Below are 19,524 nucleotides of genomic sequence, written 5' to 3' on the forward strand. Positions count from 1 at the left end.
ATCCAATTCACCACATTGAGCCCCAGTTTCTTCCTCTGAAAAACAGACATATCGTGACAGGGTTGTGGTGAAAATCCAATGGTAAAGCTCTTACCATTATTCCAGAGGCATAACTGCACAATACATTGTAGCTATTAGAATTTTAGGAGCAGTCGTATCAGTAGTGCCCCCAGTCTAGAGAGGGGTTAACCAACTTGCTACAGTCATACCTGAGGTCCACACTCTGGTCTGCCCGACCCCAGGCTCTTTCCATCTCCACCTTCAGCCTCGAACCATACCCGGCACCATGCTGGGTCCTGAGACTTCAGAGAAACTGAAAACTTCCTCTGGCAGCTGGAGTTGGAGTGAATCTGTCATCACTTGCCACGATGATGCTGCATAACAAAAACCTCACCAAACCTCAGTGTCACACTGTTAGCATTGATTTAGCAGGTTATGAGTCTGGGGGTCAGTGACTTAGGCTGGGCTCTGCCAGGCGGTTCTTCTGGTTGTGGCTGGGCTCACCCACATGTCTGCCAGTTGGCTGCAGGTTGGTAGACCCAGGGTGGACACAGCTGGGACAACTGGTGACCTTGGTTTTACTCCACATGGCCCACGCTCCGGCAGGCTGTCCTGGGCATGTTCTTGTGGAAAAGGATGAGGAGCAAGAGGGTGAGGGAGAGATGCAAGTGTTTCTTCAAGCTTCTGCTTTTGTCACGTTTGCTAAAATCCCATTGGTAAAAGCAAGTCACGGGGCAGAGACTGAAATCTCTGGGGCAGGATGCCAGGCCCACAGTGGGGGGGTCCTGAAAGTGTCATGGCAAAGGGTGGGGTACAGGAAAGGTGAGGAACGGGGACATCAATGCATCTCATCTGTTTCAGGGAGGAGAAGACACAGAAATCATCCAGTTAGCCAGGGGGGCAGACAGATCAGAACCCTCCTGTGTCATGCCAGCAGGATGACCTGTGATACATGAGCAGATGGGCTCCTTTTAATCCCAAAACCCTTGAACTGGGCTGCTGGTCAGGAGGCCCACATTGCCCAGGGGCAGGTCACAAAGGAAAGTGGGCAGGTGGCAAAATCCTGGCTTTCAACTTCAAGAGCCTTTGGCTGGGAATAAACAAAAGATTCAGAAATACATGCAACAACATGTTCTTTCATCAACAGGAATTTCCCTTCCAGATAAGGCAAGGAGCAGACCTCCTAGGAGGAGCAGAGAGAGGGATGTTCAACAGCTGAACTTGAACTTGAACGGGGAACATGTGCTCCCGAACCAAGCATGTCAACTTCACCGACAGCATCAGCCAAGGGGCTCAAAACAAAGGCAGCGACCGTTCTTGTGAAAGATGACCAGGCCTGGTGCCCTCAAAAGAAGCGTTGAGAGCTTGCCAAAAACCCAGGCAGAAGGCACAGGGCCTCCTTCGTCCTTCCGTCTGCAGTAACCTTGAACTTCAAGGAGCTGAACGGTCCTGGTGCCAGGAGCTAAATTGGAGCAACCGCTGGCCCCAAATTAGGAATTTATAAGTGGCTCTGGGCTTATAAGAATCAAAAGCATATTCTTGCCCCAGTAGAGTTCGCCGGGATCCAGAAAGAGTCACACAAAGAGAGACCACGAGAAACAAAATCTCTGGAGAGTTACATTGGGGGTGGCTGGAGGCTAGGTTGGCCCTAGGGTGACCTATGTGTCCCGGTTTCCCAGGGCTTTCTTGAATTCAGCACTGAAAGTCCTGCATGCTGGAAACCCCCTCGGTCCGGTCACCCGGTTGGCCTGGTGGCCGGAATCGCAGGACAGTGGAGAGCCATGGACTCCTGTTCTGTCCCTCTGCTGGGCCCTGCTCACCTGGCTGGCTGTGGGTTGGGACTCGAGGGGCAAGGCCTCCCAGCAGCCCCCACGGCTGGGGGCACCTGCAGCGTTTGGGGGACAAGCCTGGTCCCTGAAGAGCACGGGGAGAGAGTCCCTCTTCTTGTTGCTGCCACTTCCCATCCGACACCTGGACGGAAATCTGTGTGGCCTGAGTGTATGTGGAGGGACAAGGACTTGATGGAAAGCTTTCCATAAACACAGAACAGCAGGGCAAAGGGCAGGGTTCTCAGACAAGGCAGGCACCTCTCTGGTTGCAGCTGATGGCGGTGCATGCACATCCCTCGGTGCCCAGCATCTTCAGGCCCCTGTCCTCACCACTGTGTCTCCAGTGCGAGGCAAGGCAGGGAGGCCTGGGGGGACGGCGGCACAGAAGACCCCCTCCCCTTCTGCCCCGACCCTGCTTCCTAGGCTGGGAATTAGAGGACATTTATTTAGATATTTAAAAATAGCACCCAAACAGTTTGACCGTCCTTTCCAGGAGGAAAGATGAAGCAGCACTCAGTGCGCCGAGCTGGCCCCCTCCCCGCAGAGAACAGACCTCGGGGGCCTGGGAAGCGGACTGGGAGGGGCGAGCTGGCGGCCAAGCTTCCTGCCCTGAGCCCGGACCCCTGAGCACTGCGGTCGTCCCTCGTCAGGGATTTGCAGTGATCATGGGACGCTGAAATTCACAACATCCTTTCCACCCCTCACTCCCAAAATATATTTATATACGTTTGCACTTTTCCTATTGTGTTTATCATCATTTTCAATGTTTTCCTGACAATTTGAGAGATTTGTGGGATTGGCTCGGGGATCTGGACAGGACACACTTCCCAAAGGCCAAGCTTATATCCTCTGCTGTGTCCCTGTTCAGTGGTTCCACTGTTTAAAGAAGTGTCAGCATCACTCCTCATCACACGTCAAGTTCATAATTGATACTTGACATACTGCATTACGTTCAAAAATTGCACACAGGTAGAGCTGGGTTTTTAGGCCTCCCCAGTCCCTTCCCCCCACCAAACCCTCGAGCCAGGGCTGAGAAAGGGCGGAGGAGGAGGAAAAAAAGAGTTAAATCCTGTGAGTATGTGTGTGTGAGTGTGAATGTGCGTGTGAGTGTGTGTGGCGAGGTCTTCTAGCCCAAGGCCCCCGGGGCAGGGTCCTGCAGCGTGCGGGAAGGAGGCTCCTTTTCATTAGGATCCCCCAAAGCAGCAGTGACCACCTGGGTCCCTGGGCCTCACCGTGGGACCTCAGGTCACCTCCGGGATGCTCTGGCAGAGGAGCAGCGGGTGGCTGTAGGGGAGGAGGGTGAAGAGGGGCCTGCGGGAGGGCCGGTTGGCCGTGTTCAGCCACTGAGTGTCCACCGGGGGCGGGAACGTAGCGAGACCAGTGTCTGTTTTCTGGGAGCCGATGCTGTCCTGGGGGCGGGTGCTGGACACCACCGTGTAAGCGCTCAAGGTCATGTCAAGGGCTACTGGGTGCTACGGAAGCTGGGAGACAGGGTGCCCCGGGAGAGCACCGGTGGATGGGGGGCTGCCTGGATGGGAGACCAGGGCAGGAAGTGAGCTTGGACGTTTGCAGTGATAAAGGACGTGTGGGTGGCCAGGCTCAGGGTGAGGGGAGGCAGAGGAGCGGACGCCGCCTGGGCTGACTCTTAACCTTCAGGTCACGTGCCGGGTGGGGCGCAGACTTCTCTCCGGAGCCGGCTGCCTCCTCCGCAGGGGTCCAGTGGGCACCTCAGCCTCCTGACCTTCCCCATCACCCACTCCGAAAACCTGCCAGCCTACCACCTTCCCTGCCTCATGGGACAGCCCCTCTGTCCTTCCCGTGGCCCAGGCCCCCAGCCGGGAACTGTCCTCGGCTCTCTCCCACGCCACACCCCTCTGGCCGGGGATCCCGTGGGCACACCCCTCAACTAAGCCCAGACTCTGACCCCCTCTCATCACGTCCACGCTGCTCCCCAGTAGCTGGGCAGTGGTCTCCCTGCCCTCAGCACCCACCCCTGTCTCTTTACAATCAGCAGCCAGAGGGAGCCTGGCAGAGGTGAGCTGGAGGCTGTCACTTTGCTGGAACCCTGCCGAGACTCCCCCTCGCCTGGATGATTGCTGAGTCCTTCCCGTGGTCCCCGGGGACCTGCACGGCCTGCTGTCATCCTCTGCGACCTTGGCTCCTGCCATTTCCCCTCACTCCCTCAGCCAGGCCCATGGGCCCTCTGGCTGGTCCTCAATCCCCAGGGCTGTCCACACCTCGGGGTCTCTACACTGCTAATGCCCCCCGTCACCTGGCAACAAGGCCACCTGATGGCCGTCCCCTGGCATTCCGGGTCCCTCTCCCTCTGCTTCTTTTTTTTTTTTTAATTGTATTATTTAAAAATCTTTTTTAATTTTTAATTTTTATACTTTTTATTGGAGTATAGTTGCTTTACAATATTGTGTTGGTTTCTGCTGTACAGCAAAGTGAATCAGCTATACATATACATATATCCCCTCTTTTTTGGATTTCCTTCCCATTTAGGTCACCACAGAGCACTGAGTAGAGTTCCCTGTACTACACAGTAGGTTCTCATTAGTTATCTATTTTATATATAGTAGTGTATATATGTCAATCCCAATCTCCCAATTCATCCCACCCCCCCTTCCCCCCTTGGTATCCATAAGTTTGTTCTCTACATCTGTGTCTCTATTGCTGCTTTGCAAATAAGTTCACCTGTACCATTTTTCTAGATTCCACACATGAGCGATGTTATACAATATTTGTTTTTCTCTTTCTGACTTACTTTACTATGTATGACAGTCTCTGGGTCCATCCACTTCTCTGTAAATGGCACAATTTTGTTCCTTTTTATGGCTGAGTAGTATTCCATTGTATATAGTACCACATCTTCTGTAACCATTCACCTGTTGATGGGCATTTAGGTTGCTTCCATGTCCTGACTATCGTAAATACTGCTGCATCCCTCTGCTTCTTTATGCCCCAGCACTTTTCATCCTCTGTATGCTCATCATTTACTCATGAAGTTGGCTTACTGTTTTCCCATCTCCCACTAAATAGCTCCATGGAGGGGGGAGTTTGGGCTGTCGCTCGCTGACATTTCCTATTGCAAGCTCCCAGGTCAGCACCCGGCGCATGGCTGGGGCTCAGAAGATATTGCTGAACGTTGGATGAACATGAGGCCTGGTTGGTCACAAGAGGAACTGGAATTTTTTTTCTGGTCACTGGAATAGATGATGGGTGAGTTTAAGCAAAGGTGTGACGTGAGCCAGGAGACAGGGACCATGGAAAGAGAAAGCATCTCTAGAGCTGAGACACAGGGTCCTCCCTGACATGAGCCCGAGGTGATGGGATTCTGTTCGCTGTTTTCAGGTAAATAGGGACTTGGCTGTCAAATTAAGTCCAGGTTTAGAAAACGAATACCCAGGGTCCTGGCCGAGGGAATGCCAAGTTAGACTTTCTTCCACAGATACTCAAATAATAGCAGCTGATTGGAAGCCAGTCTGTCTGGAAGCTGAGATTTCATTGGTGATTAAGTTTGGGTCATGAAAAGAGGCAAGTCAACTGGACTTCTGATCCTCTGTAACTACCCTGTGGGATCAGAGTGGGTTTATAGAGCTTGGAAAAGATCGAGCCAGACTTAAACAATGACATGACCAGAGGGGAAAATATCTCTCAACTAGCAGCATGCTGTTTCCTTAACAGACTGTCACCCTTGTTCCTAACTCCCCAGGGTTCAGCTAAGCCCCAAGTCAAGTGTTTTGGGCTCTTAGGTCTTGGGTGTCAATGGCCCTGGAGCCTGGACCACATCTTCCATCACAAGGTCCCTTATTATGGACCTGCCAGCAGGGGGTCAAGTGGCTCTAACTTTGAAAGCAGAGCAATACTCTTGTTTCCATGTAAATTTGAATGGCCCCGACATGCTGGGGGTGGGGAGGTGACCTGGAGCCCAGTTCTCTAACCCCTGCCCCTCAACACTCCCCTCCCTGATCCCAGCTGTGACAGAAATGTGCCACTCACACATTTTATACAATTCAAGCAATGGTTTCATTGACACGCGGAATAAACTAAAAGTTCTCAGCCCAAATAAGTGGTTAGAATGATGATAAACGTGTAAGCAGTACTGTACCGCAATTCTGTGAATTATCACTCAGTTTACGAGCGTGGGCCTAAAAGGGGCCTCTGAGAAGCCACCCGAGGACGCTCTGTTTTCTGGTCCCCCGACAGGTCCAGCAGAGGGCAGGCTGAACCTGGGAATGTGCTGGAGCTGCTGGGAATGAGAGGCAGCTGCTTCCCAGGCAGAGTCCAAGGATGCTGGAATCTCTCTCCAAAGGCTTGCTCCCCGTCAAAGAGAAAATCTTCTCAATGCCAGGTCCCCCTCCCTTCCTACAGTGCCTGTCCAATACCACCAACTGGTCCTGGCTGGCCTGGCTCTTGGGGCCTGGGGTACTGGGCTGGAGTCTTGTGGGAGGGCTGACTCCCTCCTTCCCTCCCTCCTGCTGTCCTTCTAGGCCAAATCACTTGGTCGCCACTGTGTCTGTGTCTCTTAGCCAGCTCCAGGTGCTGAGCCCACGCGGCAGCCCTGAGCCAGCCCTGCTGCCCACCTCGGCTCCAGCCCCCAGCTGCCTAGACAGCCTGGCACAGAGGGCAGAGCTTTCATTCTAGACCTGCCTGCGCTCAACTCCTGGCTCCACCAGTAGCAAAGGGACCTCAGCTTCCCACACCTTGATTTTCTCATCTGTAAAATGGGACTAAATCAGTTAACATTTGAGAAATGCTTAGAAGAGTACATGTTATGTAATCTGTGAGAGATGGATGGATAGTGTCGACTGAAAAAAAATGCGCAACCTAAAAGTTGAGAACTATGTTTTCTTTGGCAGCCCAAACTGAGGACTTAAGCCCAGGACGCAGCCTCTTACATCGCTCAGAGGGACTGCTCCGAAGAGGTAAGGGAAGAGCCAGGATATATAGGGGATTTTGCAACAAATACCGGGTAGTCGAAACATCAAAAGATTATTGTTAATTAAAAGAAAACCAGATATCTCAAGTTAATGCATTTAACACTTTCCTGTGTATGGGAAGATGCAAGAGTCTGGGCTCATTGAAATCATTTCCTTGATATGCACCTTGGCTGTCTAGGGCCAGTATTCTGTTCTTTCCCATCCTGAGTCCCCTGAGGGCTCACCGTGGGGGGCGGCGGCAGTGGCTTGATGGCTGCAACAGCCCTTGTTTACTGATATGGCAGGCAACAGTTTTCATTCACAATAGATATAAAGTCTTCTCAAACTGTGGAACATTCCGTTTTTCCACTTGACACTTTGAGCCAGGGCTGACCCACTCACCAACCAGAAACCCGCTTATGCCTGGGCTTTGCCAGCCCGCAGGCAGAGGGGGCAACACTTGCCCCCCTCCTGGCTCTCTGGGCTTCTCCATCCACCGCAGTTGCTGTACTTTCTTTGAGGAGATTTTAAACCGCAAAGCTCTGTCCCAGCGTGCTATGGAAGGAAAGGGGATTGAGTTTTCCTCTTGTTTCTTTTAAATGCTTAGAGGTTGAATTTCAGTCCCAGACGCTGGCAAAGTAAGGAGACCCTGAAATTGTATATAGGTCTGGATCGTTCCAGAAGTCCCCAGAGATATGCAAAGCTACTGAGAGCTACCAGGAGCTGGGAAACCTCCCCAGTGCCCTCCCTGATGGACGGGGCACTGGCAGGGGATGCTCCTCCAGGGCTCAGCCGTGTCCAGAGGTGGGCGGGGCCTGGATGAGGCAGAGGATGCCACGATGCCCGGGCACCAGTGTCCTCCGTTTGGGTCACTGGACCCAAACTGGACCCTGCACGAGGCCCCTTTAGTCCCCCAGCCGGTGTTTACCCCTGAGACCCGACCCACCCCACCCCACCCCATCCTGGGCAGGCCATTCGTTCCAACGAAGTTCACTGGAAGCAGCTCCTGTTCCCTCTCTGCTTAAACAACACGGTCTGGCCCCTGCTGAGTTGGACCACGTTTCAATCGGTTTTTTATGGTGGAATGATCCCACGGTGTGTGCATTGTGTTAGTTCCAATTCCAAACCTTTCTGGTTTCATCATCTTCATTCTGTTTAGTTTCCTCTGACTCACGTGACCAGTTGAAATATTAATTACAAAGAGAAGGCTAGACGCAGAGACGGGGACGTGATTTGGTCTGGCTCTTCCATTTAACAAGGAGGAAACAGGCCTGGGGTGGGGGGGAGGGACTTGGCCTGGATTCCCAGCCCCTAACGGGGCTGGGGGCTTCACCGGGGCCTCCGGAGCCCCATCTGCAGTCCCAGGGGCTTCCTTCTATTCCGTTGCTGACTCGGCCCCCATCTCTGGTGCCGATTTCCCTGCAAGTGGCAAAGCACCAGACGGACCCAGGCCCGCAGGAAGCCTCTGGTTAATCCGGAAGCCGCGGCAGGAGCTCCGACCCTCTTGAAAAGGAAGTCTGGAGTGGAGAGAAGCCGCTGTTTGGAGTGGCTGTGGGACAAGGGGGTGGGGGGGTGGGGGAGAAACAGATTCCCACCTTCCCTGCTTGAGTCATTCATCGCAGGGACACCCTGGGGTCATGGGTGACATGGGCCGGGGGAGGGGTGATGCGAGGGCTCTGCCGGTCGCAGAGGCTGCCCTCAGACTAGAAAGTGGAACCGGCGCTGGTGGCCGGTGCCCGTGAGCGCCAGGCGGCCACGCCGGAGCACGCAGGCAGGTCAGGCACGTGGCACTCACGCATGCGCGGGGAGGTGGGCGGGGCGGGGTGCTCGGGCAGATCAGGACCCCCGTTTCTCCACCTACGAACGGAAGAGGGGTTCATACTGCAATTTGTTTCACGGTGTTGGAATGATAAAAAGAAATCTCTGAGATTTCTTCACAGTTATTTCATCATGACATCCGCTCACAGGTCCTGCCCATTTGAGGGTTAGAGTGAGGAATTAAAGGTTCATGGCACTGATGTAAAAGTAATTAAACAAGGAGGCCGTTAGACTGGTAGCCCAGGTAAACTGGCCGAAACCTAAGCCAGGGTCAATGCACTCGAATAGGAGAAGATGAGACGTAGAACAACCGACCCCAAACAGCCGACTAGCTTTTCGCCAATAAGGCAGGCTGTAGCCAGTCACATTACTTCCTTGCTTTGTTTCCACATCTTCTCTATGAAAACCTCTCCCCTTGCTCCTGTCCGTGGAGCGCTCCTAACCCTCTTTGATTTTAATCAATGTATGCTCAAATAAACTCTTGAAAATTCTAATGTGCCTCGTTTATCTTTTACCGCTAAGCACCTTTCTCAGGGAGACAGAAGCCTCGGCCAGCCCCGTGGGGAGAGCAGGACTCCCAGGGGAGATGGAGAGGGTGCGCCCCTGCTCAGAGCCCTTGAGGAGGTTGTCAACCCTGGATGCATGTTTCCAAGAAAGCCTGCTCTTGCCCTGAAGTAGCTGCAGGTTCAGCCCGAGGGGTGCTCCCCAGCCCAGGGCCCCTCCAGGGCAGGAGGGTCTGTGGCTGAGTGCCAGCACAGTGAAGGCTGCGAGATGGGCAGGCTGGCCCAGTCCTCCCGAAATCTGAGAATCAGGCAATGTTTTGTTATGGAGGCTCTGCAGGGCTGGCCAGGGAGTGGACTCCAAGTTTCTGAGGGTGGAGGTTTCCAGGTTCAGGGTAAGCTAGGAGCCGCTTCTGAAGTGCAGGGAGAACAGACCCAGCACCGTGCTGAGGCTTCGTGTGGGGAGAACATGAGGATTTGGGTACCAGGTGGGAGCAGAAGCTTATAAATACCCACGGCCTTTGGAAGAAGGTGGATATTAACCTTGGAGACGCAGAGCGTGGACAGCCCAGCATAGACACGCAGACCACACCCCCTGGACTGCCTGTTCTTCCATCTGTTCAAACCAAGCCGTGGCCGGTCAGAGTCCCTGAGTAGTGGGGTGGCTGGCCTCCCTTAAATAGCCACGGCCCAGGTGGTATGTGTGTGTGAGGGTTTTAGGTGGTGGTGTCTCGGAGACTGGGTTTGGAACACATGGATTTTTCCAAATTTAGAAAGCAAATGCGTGGGAGGTTGGAGAGGGCACTGGCAAAGGGTGTGGGCTGGTGCATCTCGGTGCCTCTTTTTAAGGAAGAGGAGTTCTTCGTCTGAGCCCCCCTGCCTCCAACCACGGGGAAGCGTTTCCCTCTTGGGGCTGCGGTTTCTCATCCAGTTTGGGGTGAGTTGGGGCCGCTGGGCTTCTTGGGGGCCGGGTAGGGGTTGGATGACATCAGAGGAGTCCTAGTGTCCCAGCCGATGCCTTATTCTTCCAGGACCACAGATGGGAGGGGAGATGGTCTGCAGGCTCCCGTCCCTCTGTCCACTGGAGGCACTCCAGCCCGTTTGCTTAGTGTTCCTCCTGTAAGTTTTCATTTGGAAGAAGGATTCTGCAGCTCTCTATCATTTGGAAATCCTTGGAGCTCAGAGGGCTTTCCTGGCTCTAACATTTGATGATTCTGCAACAAGCCTTTATTCTAGGACAACAAAGCTTCCCAGGTTTCCCTGGGACCCAGAGTTTACCAGACGAGACTTTCAGTGCTGAAACCTGGGGTGTCTCAGGCAAGCAAGGCCAGCTGGCCATCCTAGCACATTCTCACAGTGCAGCTTGGCTCTTGAGCCGTGCTTGCTTTGGGGAGGGAAAAGCACACCGTTTAGAAAGCCTCTTTGATGCCTGTGTGCCAAGAAAAATGGGACTGGGAACCCAATCTCGTAGTAACACTGGATGAGAAGGGAGGGAAGCCCACCCCATCTCTTTCCAGAAAAAGCAGCATTTACTTTAATTTGCAAATCACAGAGCAGAAGCCAACTGGGGCCAGGGTTGGTGTGCCTGATGGGAGCTGAGGGGAAGGGGAAACTTTAAAAAGGAGAAGAATTTCACACTGAATCTCTTAATCTGTTTTTACAAAGAGACTCATAAAATCTTAATATAGCCCCAGGACCGTCATGTTTATAGACATGGCATCAGCAGTAATGGCAGTGCTGGAGTGTGACCAGAGACTTTGCAGAAACACACCAGGGAGGGGTGTGGATCAAAGTGAGAGAACCACCTCCAAGCAGGGTAGGCGGGACAGCCAGGGCAGCTCAGTCTGGTCTCCAACTGTGTCGAGGAGCCTGAGCTACAACCTAGTCTGAGGCTCAAGGTCACTTGCTCCTGTCTAAGAGCTCAGTCATGCTCAGCCCTGCCCAAGTCCATCTGGGGAGGAGAAGGCAGCCTAAGCCTGAGTACGCCCCTCCCCTCCTTCTCCTAGAGGAAGGTGAGTGACGTCGTCATTAGCTCTAGACCAGTGGACACCCTTGTGAGGGATGTGAGACGGAATGGAGGTAGTTGAGAAGGAAGAGGGGCTGGCTAAGTGGAGAGGGAGGTCCCAGGGCTCCCTGGGGGGAGGACCCGGGCTGGCCTCCAAAGCACCTTTGGGAAGGTGTGAAGGGAGGGCATTGCAGACAGAGGACAAGAAGAGCTTTCTGTCTAGACTCTATCTGGGAGAGATGAGCTTGGATTTAAAGAAGGTGCAAGAGAGGTACCTGCTTGTATCAGGGGTTGTCTTGAGCCCACAGAGGCTGAATATTCAAACAGAATTGAAACAAGTCAAGTCCAAGAGCAGAGCTTTCAAATCTAGTCCTTCTCCATTCTTTCTATGTGCTCCCACCACTGCCTTAGGAATCTGGGCATTGGCATGACTCTGTTAACATAATGGCTTTTTAATTTTTTTCCCATTACGTGCTTTACAGAAGTGATTTCCAAACATTGGACTATGTGGAAAAAATGAAGAAAGAAGCAAGTGTTCCCTGGTCGAAGGCAAAATGTAAAAAATACAGAAAATATAATGAGTTTTTCACAAAGCTAAGTTGATTCAGCTTAAAGTAATACCCTCCACACTGAGAGTATGCTGTTCCGCTCTTTTTGCGGTTCGACTCGCGTTCTTTAATGGGACCGTGGCGATGGGTGGAGGGAAGTTTGGTTATTGTTGTTGCTCTGTTTTATTTTGGTTTTTGTTTTAAGCTTTCAACCCAATGTCAGTCCCTGATTTAACTTAAAGTTAAAAGCACTGAATGGCTTCACAGGCGAATTCTATCAAACATTTAGAGAAGAGCTAACACCTATCCTTCTCAAACTCTTCCAAGATATAGCAGAGGGAGGAACACTCCCAAACTCATTCTACGAGGCCACTATCACTCTGATACCAAAACCAGACAAAGATGTCACAAAGAAAGAAAACTACAGGCCAATATCACTGATGAACATAGATGCAAAAATCCTCAACAAAATACTAGCAAACAGAATCCAACAGCACATTAAAAGGATCATACACTATGATCAAGTGGAGTTTATCCCAGGAATGCAAGGATTCTTCAATATATGCAAATCAATCAACGTGCTACACCATATTAACAAATTGAAGGAGAAAAACCATATGATCATCTCAATAGATGCAGAGAAAGCTTTTGACAAAATTCAACACCAATTTATGATAAAAACCCTCCAGAAAGTAGGCATAGAGGGAACTTTCCTCAACATAATAAAGGCCATATATGACAAACCCACAGCCAACATCGTGAAAAATGGTGAAAAACTGAAACCATTTCCACTAAGATCAGGAACAAGACAAGGTTGCCCACTCTCACCACTATTATTCAACATAGTTTTGGAAGTTTTAGCCACAGCAATCAGAGAAGAAAAAAATAAAAGGAATACAAATTGGAAAAGAAGAAGTAAAGCTGTCACTATTTGCAGATGACATGATTCTATACACAGAGAATCCTAAAGATGCCACCAGAAAACTACTAGAGCTAATCAATGAATTTGGTAAAGTAGCAGGATACAAAATTAATGCATAGAAATCTCTTGCATTCCTATACACTAATGATGAAAAATCTGAAAGTGAAATTAAGGAAACACTCCCATTTACCATTGCAACAAAAAGAATAGGATACCTAGGAATAAACCTACCTAAGGAGACAAAAGACCTGTATGCAGAAAATTTTAAGACACTGATGAAAGAAATTAAAGATGATACAAATAGATGGAGAGTTATACCATGTTCTTGGATTGGAAGAATCAACATTGTGAAAATGACTCTACTACCCAAAGCAATCTACAGATTCAATGCAATCCCTATCAAACTACCACTGGCATTTTTCACAGAACTAGAACAAAAAATTTCACAATTTGTATGGAAACACAAAAGACCCCGAATAGCCACAGCAATCTTGAGAAAGAAAAACGGAGCTGGAGGAATCAGGCTCCCTGACTTTAGACTATACTACAAAGCTACAGTAATCAAGACAGTATGGTACTGGCACAGAAACAGAAATATGGATCAATGGAACAGGATAGAAAGCCCAGAGATAAACCCCCACACATATGGTCACCTTATCTTTGATAAAGGAGGCAAGACTATACGGTGGAGAAAAGACAGCCTCTTCAATAAGTGGTGCTGGGAAAACTGGACAGCTACATGTAAAAGAATGAAATTGGAACACTCCCTAACACTATACACAAAAATAAACTCCAAATGGATTAAAGACCTAAATGTAAGGCCAGACACCATCAAACTCTTAGAGGAAAACATAGGCAGAACAATCTATGACATAAATCACAGCAAGATCCTTTTTGACTCACCTCCTAGAGAAATGGAAATAAAAACAAAAATAAACACATGGGACCTAATGAAACTTAAAAGCTTTTGCACAGCAAAGGAAACCATAAACAAGATGAAAAGACAACCCTCAGAATGGGAGAAAATATTTTCAAATGAAGCAACTGACAAAGGATTAATCTCCAAAATTTACAAGCAGCTCATGCAGCTCAACATTAAAAAAACAAACAACTCAATCCAAAAATGGGTGGAAGACCTAAATAGACATTTCTCCAAAGAAGATATACAGATTGCCAACAAACACATGAAAGGATGCTCAACATCACTAATCATTAGAGAAATGCAAATCAAAACTACAATAAGGTATCACCTCACACCAGTCAGAATGGCAATCATCAAAAAATCTACAAACATTAAATGCTGGAGAGGGTGTGGAGAAAAGGGAACCCTCTTGCACTGTTGGTGGGAATGTAAATTGATACAGCCACTATGGAGAACAGTATGGAAGTTCCTTAAAAAACTAAAAATAGAACTACCATACGACCCAGCAATCCCACTACTGGGCATATACCCTGAGAAAACCATAATTCAAAAAGAGTCATGTACCAAAATGTTCACTGCAGCTCTATTTACAATAGCCAGGACACGGAAGCAACTGAAGTGTCCATCAACAGATGAATGGATAAAGAAGATGTGGCACATATATGCAATGGAATATTACTCAGCCATAAAAAGGAATGAAACTGAGTTATTTGTAGTGAGGTGGATAGACCTAGAGACTGTCATACAGAGTGAAGTAAGTCAGAGAGAGAAAAACAAATACTGTATGCTAACACATACATATGGAATCTAAAAAAAAAAAAATGGTTATGAAGAACCTAGGGGCAAGATGGGAATAAAGATGCAGACTTACTAGAGAATGGACTTGCAGATACGGGGAGGGGGAAGGGTAAGCTGGGACAAAGTGAGAGAGTGGCATGGACATATATACACTACCAAACGTAAAATGGATAGCTAGTGGGAAGCAGCCGCATAGCACAGGGAGATCAGCTCGGTGCTCTGTGACCACCTAGAGGGGTGGGATAGGGAGGGTGGGAGGGAGGGAGATGCAAGAGGGAAGAGATATGGGGACATATGTATATGTATAACTGATTCACTTTGTTATAAAGCAGAAACTAACACACCATTGTAAAGCAATTATACTCCAATAAAGATGTTAAAAAAAAAATTAAAAGCACTGGTTCCAGAAATCCTAAAGGCTGAGAACAACTAATTAGATGGCTGACTGTCTCCCTGGCTAGAATATATATTGATATAACTTGGAATTTTGACATACGGGCTTTAGGCATCAAGAAGACAGGAGATTCTGGGCTATGGGAGATCAGGACTTAAGTGGTTGTGCTGGAGAGCATGGCACATCTGAGTAGAAGGGGGGGCCCCTAAAAGGCGAACCCCACAGCTTCCCTCTTGTCTCCTCAGTTCTGTCCCCTGGAAGATGTGCATTATCACGGTGATGGCAGGTGGGGACAAATTGGGAGGGTTTAGATGATACTATAAGATTGGGACCAACAAAATCTTTGTGGAAGTTTGTTCCTTTGAGCTTGGGATGGAGAAGAGTTTTCTCTCCTTTGTCCCAGACACAAGTGAGATCAGAAAATGTCCTAAGATGCCGAGAGCTGGCCTGCTCTGAATCTTCTGTGTTACCCCTCCCTGGCCTTCCTTTGGCCATGTCCATTCCCAGAGGGTCAAAGAGTCCAAAAACCAAGTTGACATGCCCATCTGGAGCCTGTGTCCCCTTCCTTCTGGGCGAGGCTCCAGTTCTCAGAATCCTGGAGGTCCCTGTCCTAATTGTCCCAAAGCACTTCCAGGGCCTGTGCTGGTCTCCTTCCCGAGTCCATTTCCCCCAAGTGGGCCACTTGGTTGGATGAGCACCTCTAGGCCCATGGCATGGCCAAGGGAGGCTATTTGCATGATGGGGGGAATTCCATAGACTATGAAGAGCTTGGGGGTGATCATGTGCACATGAGAGGTGGTCCAGGGTAAGCCACGTACGGGAAGGGAGAGAGGGAGGAGAGGCTGGGGACAGCTGTGGCCACACTGCACATCACAGTGTAGAACCCCAAGGAGAACTCTCGGGGATTAAAAATACGCTAGAAATAAATGTACACAATCCATAGAAGAGTCAGAAGAAATCTGAATAAAGGAAAAAAAACAAAAAAAGGAAAAAAGAAAAATAGATGAGAGAAGATAAGAAAATTAGCAGATCAAGTTAGAAAGTCTAATATCTGCAGAAGAAAACCAGAAAGAGAATAGCAAAGAAAGTGGAGAGAAGAAAACGATCAAAGAAATAATTCTTAAATTCAACTGTTGATGTGATGTCTTCATCTGGGTGTAGAGTGAGTGTGTCCAGACAGTGGCCACAACAGAGCTCTGACCCTTCCCACCCCGCCCCCCTTGGTAATTCCCTCCATTCCAATGCACGCATCCCCCGGTGTCCTGCCTCAGTGAACGGCATGGTCAAGGGCCCAGGGGGGTGGAGCGGGGGGAGGAGGCCACACTTTCTTGCCACTGTTTTGTCTGTGACCATCTTCCTAACTCAGGGAAATGCTGCAGGTGGGGCAGGGTGGAGAGCCACACTGCTTCTTGGGCATGAGTCATGGGCAGAGTCATGGCCCCAGGAAAAGGCTGGACTTGATTAGATGCTTTCATGCCTTTCATTCCTACCCACATCTATTTTTTCAGGACATAGCTGAGCCCATCAAGCTCAGTGACAAACAGAAAGGAATCCACATAAAACTTATGCATAGATACAGCAAGAAAGCAAACAAGGAGGAAAGGGATATAAGAAAAAGTCAGATGAATAACATGCTTCTGAAGAGGGGTTGCTCAAAGAAGGACGGGGAAAGATCAAATGAATCCTCCACAATCCAAAGAAACTACAGACAAAAAGGGCTGAAAAACTGAGCTCCACTGACATCTGGGTACGTTTTAAGGAAGAGATTGTGTAACGACAGAAAGAGATGAAAGGCCAGTTGACGGACGGATCTTAGGAAACAAGTGGGAAAGAAAAATAAAACATTCCAGAGATGGAAACCTCATTCAAAGCAACAAAAACCTGAAAACACAAGTTTGACAAAACCATGCAAAACAAACCTGCACAAAGATGCCAAAAGGATTGTAGAGATGATTTATATGGAAGGAGAAGGATGGTGGTGCTTCTAGAGAAGAGAACAGAATGAAAGGATTATGAGATGTAAACTCAACCAGAAGAAGGACTCAAATCTTCTATTCAACAAAGTCCTTGTATCCCAGGAAAAAAAAAGCACAAAGTGATCAATTCTGAATCATAACCACGTTTAGCTACTGAATACAAAGGCAGAATCCTATAAACAACAAAGCCAAACAAAACAAAACAAGACAGAAATTCCCCCCCAGTGTCCAGTGCCTGAGGATGGTGTCCAGGATCTGCAGAGCTGGCAGGGAAAGGAAATGTGACCCAGCACTCCCTGGGATATAAAGACAACGGACATCTTTAAGCATGAGCACACGGTTCCTAAAAGCTTCTTTTGACAGAATCAAACTCCCTGAGGAATCAAACTCCAGATCTCAGAAACAAGGCGCCATCCTAAAAGGATTGGTGGTGAGCATAGGGTTCATTCGTCTCTGGATGCGGCCCGTGTAAACAAGGATGCCAGTAACTGAACTTGAAGGGGAGGAGAGAGAAAGGTGGAATTTCCCTCATCTTTCATAGCAGGAAGTCAAACATGAAACATACTATCATATCAAAATATAATAACCTCAAGTTCTTACAATTTTTATACTCCTTTCCTCCCTTAACTTTGAAGAGATCTTTTGGTCCTTTTTATATTGCTTGAATTTTTTTTTTTTTTAAATGAGCATGTTTTCTTTTAACAGCAACAACAAAAAAGTCTTTATTCTTAAAACATTTCAAGTTTTCTCTTTTCCATCTGGTTTGCTTCATTAAAGAAAAAAGAAGAAGAAAGAATTTCCATGCCTTTGGAAGGCACCTGTCTTAACTCAACATACCCAGGGCAAGGAAGGAGCTGAGGGCTGCAGACCAGAGGCTGTGACGGGTGGATGGGGGTCTCCTTGCTTCCTGCTGGCTGGAGATCAGGGGTCTAGGCCAGGCTGGAAGGCTCTGTGAACACCTGGTCCTTGGAGAAAGAGTCGACAGCTAGTGGGGGGCCCTGAGCTTGGACGGGGGCTTGCTTTGTAGGGCAGAACCCTGGGAGGTAGGCAAAGGAGAGGAGCACCTGAAGGCCTTCTGGAAGGAGGTTGCTGGGGCCCCCTCCTCCTGCTCCTCCCCGACTTCTTCATCAGTGAGCCCTCTTCATATCTGGACCAGGTGTGTGGCTTGGGCCTCAGACTTACCCAGAGCAGCCATCCTGCCTGCTGGCCCCCCTTTCTCCAATTTTGGCTGTGCCCCTGTCAGACTGGGGCTTGAACAGAGAGAAACCGGGGATATGTGTGGAGGGAAGGGAGACATGGAGGGGGAACCACTCATTCATTCATTCATTCATTCCTGTGCTGAGCAGCCCTTGTGCACAGGCTTGTGCAGTCTCTGGGGACAGAGATGGGTCCGACCCGACACTCTCAGGCCTCTTGGCATCTCTGCCGGGTGCGAGGAAACCACTAGGGAAACCCTCACATAGGACTCAGGGCCCCATGGGAGTCGCGGGGGTGGCTGTGTGCCAGGCACGGTCCTAAAAGTGGGCACGATGGTGGCTCCAGGCTGGGAAGAGGGTTGCTTCCCTGGAGGACAGCTTTCTCTGCTGGGTCTCAGAGGATGACGAGAGGGTCACAGTGGAGTGGGTCACGTTGTGTCTCTTCCTGGCTCTTCCCTCACAGAAGTACCCTCTGTCCTTAGGGCCACTTCCAGCTGTTTGTGTCTGCCCGCCTCCAGGCCATGCTGACTGGTCCAGTGCTGGGAGCACGTGACCCACTTGGCCCAATCAGAGTGAAACGGTGCCAGGCTGTGGTTCAGAATCCAGCTCCCTGATGGATGGGTTGGAGAGATTGGGCAAGCCAGTACCTGCTCTGTGCCTCAGTTTCCCAGTGTGAACACTGGGTTGTGGGAGGATCAGATGAGATAATACATGTAAAGCATTTGGTACCATTCTTGGTGCTTTGTAGATAATGGCACAGATGCACCCAGGGAATTGGAGGTGTCCTGGGCCCCCGAGGGCACACCAGTCCTGGTTCTGTTTCTTCCAGAAGCCCGACTTTTCTCTAGTTCTTGGCGTTCATAATTCAACGTGTAGTTTTATGATAAATTCCTTTTTTTGGTGATGATAATGGTGGGGTTCTGTCCCACCATTCTGAGGTTCTGACACCTCCCACTTGCAAGGGCGTCCCAGATTGGGGGATGGGGGTGTGCAGGGGTAGTGGCTGCAGGATGTCTTCTAGGGCTTGATGGGCAGGAGCAAAGCTGAGCAAGTCTGGGCTCATGCCTTTTACCTGGAGCACAGAGTGCTGGAAAGAGGAGAATCACCAGGACCAGATGCTGAGTGTAGGGCTAGGCACATAGTACGTGCTCAATAAGAATTGGCTTCCAACTGCCCTAGTGGGTCCCCTGCCCCCCAGATCAGTCTCTCCTGTAAGGAGAGATGATCTCTAAGACCTCTTTCAGCCCAAGACATTGAGTTATCTGGGGTAAGTGATACACTCAGTGTGCACAATTTATAAAATATAATCATGTATTATATGCTTATTTAGGCATCCCTGCACAGGCATCATTCCATTTAATCCTCGTATTCTTATCCCCATTTTATAGATGAGAAAACTGAGGCTAGAGAAGTGAAGTCACTTGCCCAGTAGTAAGTGGCAGAGACATTTGTACCTGGGTTAACTCCACATCCCTTGCATTTAATCAGTATATTCGCCTGCTTATTTGTGACCTGTTTAGATAATAAGTATTTTTTCCTTCCAGCTGGTGAGGAACAAGATACCAGAGGGGAAGAACTAGTCAATTCACACAGAAAGGAGAGTGGGCAGGGAGGAAAGGAGCACGTAATGAAGGGCTGTGTCTGGGGAGAGCTCTGCCAGAGCCATTTCCCCTTAATTGAGAGAGTGTTTGGAA

Source organism: Eubalaena glacialis, chromosome 1, assembly GCF_028564815.1.
Source record: "Eubalaena glacialis isolate mEubGla1 chromosome 1, mEubGla1.1.hap2.+ XY, whole genome shotgun sequence".
NCBI classification, from domain to species: Eukaryota; Metazoa; Chordata; class Mammalia; order Artiodactyla; family Balaenidae; genus Eubalaena; species Eubalaena glacialis.